Source organism: Tamandua tetradactyla, chromosome 11 (assembly GCF_023851605.1).
Source record: "Tamandua tetradactyla isolate mTamTet1 chromosome 11, mTamTet1.pri, whole genome shotgun sequence".
NCBI classification, from domain to species: Eukaryota; Metazoa; Chordata; class Mammalia; order Pilosa; family Myrmecophagidae; genus Tamandua; species Tamandua tetradactyla.
In genome coordinates, this window is record NC_135337.1 from 48,569,539 (window position 1) to 48,581,549 (window position 12,011).

The 12,011-nt window shown below is 41.3% G+C and overlaps 1 protein-coding gene and 1 long non-coding RNA gene across 2 annotated transcripts in view; both read right to left on the reverse strand.

Annotated features, from left to right (window-relative positions):
• The window catches only part of ST6GALNAC5 (ST6 N-acetylgalactosaminide alpha-2,6-sialyltransferase 5), a 189,825-nt gene that overhangs the window by 37,627 nt on the left and 140,187 nt on the right, over positions 1-12,011 (reverse strand). The gene's annotated exons all lie outside the window — the stretch shown is intronic.
• Positions 1,993-12,011, reverse strand: part of LOC143650136 (uncharacterized) — a 114,417-nt gene continuing 104,398 nt past the window's right edge. The window contains exons 3-4 of the long non-coding RNA XR_013159394.1: positions 9,765-9,851; positions 1,993-2,668 (exon numbers count right to left, since the gene is read on the reverse strand). This is a non-coding gene — a long non-coding RNA (uncharacterized LOC143650136). The remainder of the gene's footprint in view (positions 2,669-9,764; positions 9,852-12,011) is intronic.

Sequence of the window (12,011 nt, forward strand, 5' to 3'; positions counted from 1 at the left end):
CCTAAAATTTATCCATTTTTCCTTAACACAATAAAGGGCATATATGCAAAAACCTACCACAAACATCATACTCAGCGATGAAAGCCTGAAAGTTTTCTCCCTAAGATCAGGAACAAGGCACATACGCCCACTGCCACCACGGCTATGCCATAGTGTACCAGAAGTTTTAGCTAGAGCAATGGCAAGAAAAAGATAGAAAAGGCATCAAATTGGAAAGGAAAAAAGAAAACTTTCACTATTTGCAGATGACACGATCCTATATGCAGATCCTGAAAAGTCTATAATGAAGGTAGTAGAACTAATGAAGTCAGCAAAGCGGCAAGATCAACAAACTAGAAACAATAATGTTTCTACTCAATAGTAATGAACAATTTGAAAAGGAAATCAAGAAAAAAATTTCATTTACAATAGCAACTAAGAATCGAATACCTAGAAGTAAATCTAGCCAAACAGTTAAAAGATTTATATGTGAAAAACCACAAAAAAACTGTTAAAAGAAATCAAAGAGGACCTAAATAAATGAACGATATTTGGTATTCATATATCGGAAGACTAAATATTATTAGGATGACAATTTCACCCAAAGGATTTTACAGATTCAACACAAACCCATCAAAATTCCAATAACCTTTTTTGCAGAAAACATCTTGAGAAGAGGAACAAAGTTGGAGGACTCACACTCCTGATTTCAGAATTGATTACTGTAATCAAAACAGCATGGTACTGGCACAAGGATAGCTATATAGACCTGTGGAATTGATTTGAGAGCTCAGAAATAAACCCTCACATCTCTGGTCAATTGATTTTTTTGATGCAATTTTATCGAGATATATTAATATTCTCATTTAATCATCCAAATCGTACAATCAGTATCATCATAGAGCTGTACATTCATTATCACAATAGATTTTTGAACATTTTCATTACTCAAAAAAAAAAAAGAATAAAAGTAAAACTGAAAGTGAGAAAGAACACTCAAAACAACCCATACCCCTCTCCCCTGTTATTTATTTATTTATTTGGTCTTTTTTTCCCTAGCTCATCTGTCTATACACTGGATAAAGGGAATGTCAGCCACAAAGTTTTCACATGGTCACACCTTAGTGTGTTATACTAATATATAGTTATTCACTCATCTTCAAGAATTAAGGCTTATTGGATTATAATTCAAAAGTTCCAGGTATTTCCCATTAGCTACTCCAATACACCAAAACCTGAAAAGGGATATTTATATATTGCATAAGAATAATCTCCAGAATGACCTCTCAGTTCTATATGAAATCTCTCTGCCACTGAAACTTTATTTCATTTTCTTTTCCACCATTTGGTCAAGAAGGCTTTCTCAGTCCCACAATGCCAGGGCCAGGCTTACCCCCTGGAGTCATGTCCCATGTGGCGGGGAGAGAGTTGTGACAGCTCACCTGTAGAGTTGGCTTAGAGAAAGAGGCCGCATCTGAATAACAAAAGAGATCCTCTGGAGGTGATTCTTAGGCTAATCATGAGTAGGCTTAGCTTTACTTTTGCAGGAATATAAGGGCAAGACCCAAGATTGAAGCCTTGGCCAACTGATTTTTTTTTTGTATGGGCAGGCACCAGGAATCAAACTCCGGTCTCTGGCATGGTGGCCAATTGATTTTTGATAAGGCTGCCAAGTCCACTCAATTGGAAAAGAACAGTCTCTTCAACAAATGGTGTTGGGAAAACTGGATATCCATATGCAAAAGAATGAAGGTTGATCCCTACTTCACACTATATGTGAAAATTAACTCAAAATGGATCAAAGGCATACATATAAGACACAGACGAGTATGTATATATATATTTATATGTATAGATGTTACTAAAATTAAAATGAAAAAAAAAGCCACAAAAACTATAAGACTGTACAACACAAGCAGTGAACACTAATGTAACTGTGAACTATAGTTAATAGTACAATTATAATAATATCCTTTCATCAGTTTTAACAAAAGCACCACACTATGCCAAGTAAAAGGGAAACTGTGTGTGAATGTGGGAGGTAGGAGAACTCTTTATTTTCTGCATGATTTTTCTGTAAACACACAACTTCCCTAGTAAAAAAAATAAGACAAAACTTTTGTTTACCATTCTTCAGTTGATGGGCACTTTAGCATTTGAGTTGTTTCCACTTTTTGGTTCTCACAAATAATGTATGAAAAATTGCGTGTAATTTTTTTCATGGATATATGTCTTCATTTCTCTTGGGTAGATATTTGAAGAGTAGAATTGCTGGGTCATGTGACAATTTTATGTTTACCATTTTGAGAAATTGCCAAAGTGCTTTCCAGAGTGGCTGTACCATTTTATACTCTCACCTGGAATGTATAAGGGTTTCAATTTCTCCACTTCTTCATCAGCACTTGCTGTCTGTCTTTTGGAGTACAGTCATTCTAGTGGGTGAGAGGTTTATCACCTTGCATTTTTGATTTTCACGTTCCTAATAACTAAAGATAGTGGTTATCTTTTCATAGGTTTATTGATGCCATTGGTTTTCAGGTTTCTAATTCCATAAATTGTGCCCCACCTTCCACCCCAAATAAGTGCCACTGAGGGTAGGTGATTTTGTTGACTCTACGTTAATATTCTGCTGACCTCTGCAGGAGTCTTGTGTGCATGAGATCCACTGGCTAGGGGAGAGTCCACATGTCTAGGGACAGAGAGAAGGAAGACATCCCATTTAGTCAGCACATTTATGTCTAGGGGATAAGTCCAAAGTAATAATTAAGGTGAATGGTGGCTGGGAAATATTGTTATATTTAAAGTAGGTTTTATAAACTAATACTGGAAAATTCACTTCACCTAGTCATATTACATTTAAATGAGTTTCATAGAATAGTATCTCTGACAGCAATCTGAGATTGTACTAATCTAGGTCAGTAATTCCCACAGCACGATTCTGAGACCAGCAACAACAACCAAATCCTAGGAACTTGATATAAGTGCAAATTCTTAGGCCCCATCCCAGATCTACAGAATCAGAAACTCTGGGGGTGGGGCCCAGCAATCTGGGTTTTAATAAAGCCCTCCAGGTAATTCTGATATACCCTCAAGTTTGAGGAGAACTGGGCTAAACCAATTCTCCCATCTATAGACAAAGAAGCTGAAACCCAGGAGGGCGAATTTATTTGTAAATAGGACCTTTTGAAGATGTTATTTTTAGTTAAGTTGTGGCCCAAGTGAATTAGGATGGTCCTTATGTTGGTATTACTGGAATCCTTCATAAGCTGAAGAAATTTGGGCACAGAAGAGTCAGAGGGGGCTGCAGGGAGAAGTCAGAAGTCAGAGGAAACTGGAAGAGTAGACCCAAGGAGAGATGCAAGCCAAGGAACCCCAAAGATTGCTCCAAGCCATCAATCAGCTTTCTCTGAGAGAAAGCATGGTCTTGGTGATGCTTTGATTTTGGACTCTGAGCCTCCAAAATGATGAGATGATAAATGCCCATTGTCTATGCCAACTTTTGTATGATATTTGTCATAGCAGCCTGGCAAACTAAAACAGAGAAAACACTGAATGCCTCTGTGCATGGCTGGGGGCTGGTCCTGATTCAGAAGTTTGGCCCCTGGGGTTTCCCTTGGGCCAGCATTGCCCCTCCCAGGTGTGGCCAGGTGTGGCCAGGCAGAACCTCCCCCCACTGACCAGGTCTTTATCTTCATATATTACCCCCCCACCAGTGCCTCTGTACGGTGCTCCTTCCTGGATGTCAGTTTTCATCCTTACAGTTCTTTCTCCTCACAGATGCCAGAGTGGTGTTTTAAAGCACAAATCATGCCACTCCCCTACCTTGCTTGAAAAGTAAAATCCAAACTCTTTACCTGGTCAGTCTTGTGTGCCTCACAGCCCTCCTCTCTCTTTACTCACCCTGTCACTCTGTGCTCCAGCCTGGTTGATCTCCTTTCTGCTCCTGAGAGACACCAGGCATTTCTTCTCTCACTCCTGGCATTTGCTTCCCGAGCTCTTCCCACGTTTGGCCTTTCTCACTTTCAATTCTCAGCTTAAAGTCACCTCCTCCAGGAGGCCCTCCCTGACTGCCCCAACTGAAAAGGGTCTCCCCCATTTATTCTATAACATAGATATTAACTCAACAAACATTGACTAAATGGTCAACTAATGTGCCAGGTACTGTTTTAAGCACAATGGATAGATGATCTTACTTAATCCTGAGTATAGTCTTCTCTGAGAGGCAGGTTCTACCATTGTCCCAATTTCATTAGATAAGGAGGTTGAGGCACAACCCGTATCCTTCCTTCAAGGCACTTATCACAATCTCTAATCATTTAAAATGTATATATTTAAATTACCTGTCCCTCGCCACTAAAATGTCAGTGTCAGGAGAGCAGGGGTCCTGGCTGGTATGTGGAGTTATGACAGGGGCTCAAGAACTAAAGAAAACCCTTAATACAGGACAGACTTACTTTCTCAGCAAGGAGTGATTGATTTCCCTCTGTCCAAATGGAGTGAGGACAAACTGTCAGTGATACAGACAGGACTCAGCCCATTTCTTCTCTGGAATGCTAGCACCCTGGTTGGCGTTATGCATTGGCTCACCTCGTGACCTTCTAAATAGCTCCCTGATATGATTTCCTTCGAAGGTCACTCATGATGCACTTACTTTCTCTAGGAGATTGGAGGTAAAGCTCCCCTTGCATTTATTAAAACAAACAAAATGCTGCATTTCATTAGTATAAAGTGGTATTTATTGCTACACCACAAACTTGATCCTGCAAAATTAGCTTCCTTGGCCTCTGCTATATCTGAAAAGGCCAGAAGATAAATACAGGATAACCCAAATCTGGGAAGATAACTAAGAATCAATAGTCAAAGGCGAGAGCATTATGAGGACTTGTAGCTCCACTTCATAGTGGAATTAAATGGGGAAAAAAATTAAGGTTTTAGCTGATCAAGTGAGAAGAAAATTTAATTGAGCAATGATAAATTTATCATGCTAAAGTGGAAAGAGCAGTGGCTTTGGCATCAGACTTAGGTTCCAATCATTTTTGTCATTATTGATACGTACTCCCCTACTCTCAGCCTCAGTGTGCTCATCTGTAAAATAGCCACAGTAGACTCCGAATGAGGAGTAACTATTAGTATTATTATAGCTTAATTCCTAGAGACCCTTCTGCATGACCTGCTGTGTCTTCTTCCCTCACATCCAGTTACTCACTAACTGGGTTGACTCAACCTCCTCTATCTCTGTTAAGCTTGGTCATTTCTGTCCACATGCATATTGCTTCCTCCACCCCATCCCGAGCTCAAGCCACTATCACCCTCACCAGATCACTGCCATGCCTACAGCTAGTCCTCCTCAACTCTTTTCAGTCAATTCTCCACACCAGCTAGTAGCCTTTCTAATATGCACAGCTAATTATGACCTTCCCCTACATGGGCTGCAGTTGCTTTGAAGATGTGGTCCTTCCCGTGGCTTAGTGGGCCTTGCTACCTCATCAGGCTCTTGTGTGTCCCCTACTCCCTCATGACCCTTTACATCCCAGTCACACTGACCTTGTATGACCTTGTAGTATGGTCCATCTAGCTCCAAGTGGCATCATTCAGAAGGCAGTACCTCAGGGCCTTTGCACATGCTTTTCCCTGAACCTCAGCTTCTTCAATTATAAACCAGAACCTAATCCCAATCTTGACTTATTTTCAGGCTTATGTGAAGTAACAATATTAAAAGTTTCTACTCTTTGTCTCCTTTACTTTTTTTTAAACTCCTCTCTCATTCAAAGCATCACAATCTCAAGAAACCTTCCCTAGACTCCGAAACTAGTTCAGCAACCTGCTTGTCCCATTGTAATTCCCATCACATCTGCAATCACTGACTCAGTGTCTCTCTTTCTTACAAAATTACAAGGTTCTTAAGAACTGGATTCATAGAATCCTCAGAGCCTAATACACAGTAGGTGCTTGCTAAATATTTGGTATGCAAATAAATGCTAATTCAGGTGAGGGGATCCTTCCAGAGCCATGGACTCTCTCAGGCTTAATATTTTGGGTTTCCATTTTCATTTGTTATTCATGAGTATAAACTAAGAGAAATCCATCTAAAGTAGAATATTTATTTGGGGGCAAATACTCATTTTCTCATAGAAGACTGAGTAGCACAAATTAAACCAGTTGCACTGTAACCTGAATTTTATTTACTTTATTATCAAAGCATAAGGGAGTTTCCAGAATGAGTCATTATTTGATGTTCTGGACATTGACTACTGCCAAGTAGCAAATAACCAGATTGTGTCCATGTTGACACTTTGATTATCAAGCTGATGGTTTGTTTATTGAACTGCCTACTTCAGAGGCTCTGAAAGTAAAACAACGGTCATGAGCGGCTTGGATAACAATTCAGCACCCCATCTGGAAACAAATGGGTAAACAGAATCATAATTTTTCACTTTGCCAAGCTCAGTAATACCATCTTGATGAGCTACCAGCAAAGAAGCCATTGGTTACATAAATAAAGCATGAAGCTAGGAGCAGGATTATCGATGCAGGCACAGTCTACTCATTTGCTGACCACTAATGGACATTCGCCATGGCGTGCGCTCTTGGGGAGTACTTTGCCACCTGCTTTAGTCTTGCTAAATGTGATGCATTCTCTGGGCCACAGAATGACTTACTCCCTTATTAGTGAAAAAATCACCTTTGCTCAGCACACGGTTATTAAGCACCTACTGTTGGTAATGGAACTTCTTGGGCAGGCTGCCCGGTACACACTGCTTTCTCTCCTTTACCTGTACCCAGAGCTGGAGAAGGACTGTAAAATATAAGGAAGCAGATTCCTGACAAAAAGAGACAGTGAAGCACCCTAGTTCCTTCAAGAATCTTGGGAGCAAATGAAGGCAAATACGATTAACTGTATAAGAAAGTTGTCAGGTTTAGAAGATTTCTTTTTAGGGGAGGAGAGAAATTTTTTTAATTTAAAGAAACGAGGAGAATTTTTACCCTGTCTTCTCCTTTCCTTGATACTCCTCTGTTGGCTTCATACATTTATTTTAGCTCTTTCTTTGGAATGCAGTCAAGTTTCTCAGTAGATCTGTGACTCCTGCAGCCTTTCAAAAGCCTCACTCGTGGCTTTAACCATCCATTCTAGGAGCCATCGACCAACTTCTAGCTCCTTCTCTATCCTTACCTAGGTAAGGATATCCCAATTCTCTGGGATACTTCGGTTGTTTCTCTTTTTATTGGTAGTGTCAATAAAAACCAGGTCCCATAAATGCCAAAATATCAATAATGATGGCTACCAATTTTTACAGAGAAAATTTTTTATGTTGTTATTGTGTCAGTTAATCCTGAAAATAAAGCTGCAATTTACTTATCATTGCCATAGTTTGTATTTGAGGAAACAGGTTCAGAGGTTAAATTGCTCAAAGTCATAGAGTTTTTAAGGCACAGCCAGTGTTGGTGACGAGGTCAATGCCATGCCCAAGCTAGAGCTTCCTCTTTCCATCATAAAATGCCAAACAGAAATGGATGAAAGGATTGGGAAGAAAAGAAGATTGAGGTGTCATCAAAAAAGAAAAGCAAGAGAGGAAAAGGACTAGTAGATAAGAAAAATGCCAGGAGAAATTAGAAAGCATTGAGAAACAAAGAAATGAGAGGCATTGAGAAGAAACAGCAATTGTGAAAAATCTGAGGGGGCCAGAAAATTTAAAGAGGAAACTTAACAAAACAGCGTAGAATTCTGGAGGCATGCAGTGCAGGGATAAACATTTCCATGCCACTCAAACCGAAGGTATACAACACACTGCATTATAATAAGCGACATGCATAATGGGGATTATAAGTCATCAAGGAAAGCTTAAATTAAGTTAAGCTCTGTTCATTTAGGTAGGAGAGTATAAAATCAATTTGGAACCTTCAAAATAATTTGGATAAATAAGATTTGGTATTAAAATGGATAGTGCTTATGTTATTTTAAGCCTAACTTGCTCGTAAAGCTCATTCTTCAACTATGCTTGGAAATGAGGTGCTAGACTACTTTGAAAAGTTATTGCTGAAGGGTAAATAAGCTTTGCTTTCCTCACTCAGGTGTCAAAATGTTGGCTAACAGTCTATGGAAATTCATGCTTCCCCTCTGTAGTGTAGAACCATTTGAAAGAAGTAGCTGTCAGCCAGAGATTGCATTGCCAGCCTTCATGCCTCTAGGAGGCGCCATGGACCTCCCAATGGAATGCAAGCAGGAGACACGAGAGTTGGGAAGCAGGTAGATCCCCCAATCTCTTCCCCTTCTCAGTCACTGATATACAAAAGCACAGTGAACTTGGAAGCTATGCGTTGAAGATGGCAGAGCCACAAAATGGAAGGAGACTGAATCTGGTAATCATTGCTTCGGATGTCAGCTTTCAGGAATTCCCCCTTTCGGATTATGTTAGCAAGAAGAAACTGGTCATTCTCGAGCCATTTATACATTTTTGGATCTCTATGACAGCAGGCAGCATAACTATAATTATTATATCGGGCAGCCAGGAAACTTTCTTTTTTCCACTTAGTCATACCAAGTGGCTAGAGTGCAGGAGCCATGTTTCCTTTTTAAAGTACAGCTTTGATCATATCATTCCAGTAGGGAGTTACAGAAAGTAAGGAGTTACAGAAAGTAACTCCCTAGTGCCTATAGAGAGAACTGTTCATTTCTTAAAGTGACCCTTCATATCTTATTTTTCACTGATTCAATTCAATAACCCTTAACTCCCCCAAACTGGACCACTACTCCCGTATTCAAATGTGCTCCACCCTTGTTTTTACCCACAGACAGCCTCTGTCTGGAATGTATTCTCGCCTCCCTGGAAGTCCAGCGCACCATTCAAGGGCCTACATAGAGGTCACTTGTTCAATATAGTCGTTCTCAGTTCTGATTGCTTGGGTTCAGATCCCATCGCATGCCAGCTATTAACTAGGAAAAATTCCACAAGTTTTTTTTTTTTAGGTGCATGGTCTGGGAATCGAACCCGGGTCTTCTGCATGGAAGGAGAAATTTTCTCCCACTGAGAAAACTTCACAACTTTTTGTGTCTTAGTTTCCTCATCCATGAAGTAATGGTAATAGCAGAACGTACCTTACAATGCTGTGAGGATGAAATGAGTTAATCCTCAGGGGAGCTCCAGGCTGCTCCTCTGCCATTAGCTCATTCTAGTTCATACTACAGTTATTTCTACACCAATTCTGGCTGCACAATCTAACCTCTGTGGAAGACAGAATAATATTTTATCTTTGTACCTCAAACTCTTCCCCAAAATAGCTCAAATGTAGAAAGACACCCAACGGTTGTGTGCTAACGAATAAGTAAATGAATTCCTAAAACTGCAGGAACTGGGTTTCATTTCTTCATTCATGCTTCACTCCGGGGCCTATGATGTTTTCCTCCAGCTTGAATTCTAATTTGAAGCTGGCTTTTTTAACGTACTGACATTTTTGAAGGAGCTCTGACCATTTGTCCTACCACCAATAAAATTGCCCACCCTTTGATAACGGGGACCTTCTTCACTAGGAAATTTTGTTTGGGTTTTTTTTTCTTTTTTTACTTTCTCCTCCCCTCCCCTCATCTAATTGGGAATACTTTCAAATTTACAGCACAATTGCAAAAATAATACAGACTCCATACACAGAATTTCAACACACTCCCTCACCCCAGTATCCAGATCCCCCAACTTCTAATATTTTGTCACATTTGCCATATCATTTTCACCATCCATCTACCCATCCATCCAACCAATCTCCATCCACCCACCCATCTAACACATACTTACCTACTTATTTATCTATTTTTCTAAACATTTTGCGGTAGACGGTATACATCATGCATCTTGAACACGTACTACTTCCATGTACATTTCCTAAGAACAAGGATATTTACTTATGGACCCAGTTCAAGAATTTAACATTGACGTAAAGCTTAAAGTCTATATTCCAGTTTTTTCATAATGTCCTTTGGATCTTTTCTTCTTCATTATTAGATACACTGCAGGAACACGCATTGAATTTAATTGCCGACGTCTCTTTAGTCACTCTCTCTTTCTTTTTTAATCGTGGGAACATAAAGGCACACAGCCTGAATGCTCCCATCTCAACCACTCCCAAGCACACAATTCAGTGGGATTCATCGCATTCACAGTGTCGTGCTGCCCTCACCACCGTCCATTGCCAGAACTTTCCCCTCATTTGGCTTTTAAAGCACAAGACTTAGTGAGTCATTCTGGTCAGGCTGAACAGAGGTCAGTTCTGGCTGGAAGTGTCTGAGATTTCGGAGATTTTCGGAGCTTGTCTAGAGATGCCATAGAAGGGTTAACTAATTTGAGGCTGGAAGGACTACATATCCTTCAGAGCTGACAGCATGCAGGAGGGGGAGGCGCGGGCAGGGGTCACTGGAGGTGGCATTGTTAAATACAGAATCTTGACAGACTGCATCCCCACTGCTCTGGCCGGCTCCTATTCAGTCACACTTAGGGCTGATGTGATGTTTGCTTCAAAAGGAAGACTTACTTCGGGGGGACCCCGGGACTGTAAATCAATCTTCAGTTAAACACAGGAGGACACGTTTCAAGAACATCACTGGTGCTTAAAAATATTAAAACTGTGAATTTCTCCCGCTCTTTAAATGCTATCAGTGTTCAATTATCCCACATTCCTAATGGACTTTCCCCCTTGGATGGCACAGAGGAGCCTCACTCTTAGTATATCTGAAACTGAATCATTCTCAGTCTCCCCAGATCTGCCCTTCTTTCTCCCATGCAGTGGGGGTCTTACTCCTGCCCAAGCCAGAAACCTGGGGTCACTTCTAACCTCTGCCGCTCCTTCTCCACCTCAACCAAACAATCGTAAAGTCCAGTTATCCCACCCATCCAATTTCTCTGAACTCTGTTCACTCCTCTGCACCCCCACTGTAAACACCTCAGTTCAGTCTCTGCCGTTTCTCACCTGAGTTACAGCAGCTCGGTATTACTACTGCTGTTTATTTGCCAGAGCTCCTTCCTAGTCTACAAACCCCTTGGGCAGGTTGTCTTATCCACAGAGCTGAGCCCCATGTCTGACACATAGCAGACATCCATTAAACCATCACCCATCTTGAGCCTGTACTTCCAGACATGTCAAGGAGGCCAAGGGAAAACCAAAGTGGACCTTTACCCCTGCACCCAATTCTAGGCACTTGGTGGCTGGGTCCAAGCGTAGAGGAACCTCAACGCCTTTCAATCCACCTTCAGTGTAAAAAACAACACATATTTTTGTTATGACAGTGAATATATTTCTTGGGACTAATTACATTATGGAATCTTGTAAGGGGCCACAAACATTGTGTGGTGGGAGCTGGCCCCTTGCTGTCCTCCTCTACATCATCAACACTCATCACTTTCCTTCTTTGGAGTGGAGATGAAGGAATGCTTCTGCCAGCACTAACCCCTCCAAACACCCTCCCTCCCCGAGGAGGCACTCATACAGGGGCCACGAGTTCTAGGATAGCTAATGACCCAAACCACTATCTCCACTGATGGGGACCACTGCCTGCCTTGCTCCTGGTCAGTTTAAGGGCAGTCATGTCATTTAGGGGTGGGGGCCAGAACCCAACAGCGTGTTTCACAGCATACACTTGCACCTGACATTTTCCCATTCATTTGGTTGGGAAATATTTCTCAGTAGTCCACTGTGCTCCAGGCACCCCTGCCAAGGATACCTAATTGGGAAAGTCAGAGTGTAAATCAACAGGTAAGTAAAATATGTAGAGTGGCTGAAACTTGCGTACTGTTTGTGTCTGGGCCATGGCAAAGCTTCCTCCCAGGCCTGCCCAGGGGGGAGTTCCTTGCTACCAGCAAGGCCTACTCTGTTGACTCTGGAGAGCCCAGCACATGATGCAGCTACTGGGCACATGAAGCCAGGGCTGTAGTTTTCATGCCTTTGAGAATCACTAAGGTAAAGTCCCCCTGGATCCCTCTGGCAAGGCAGTGGCAAGGATGGAATGCTGCCTCTGAGATGAATCAGTTCCAGTAACACGCATAGTCAGC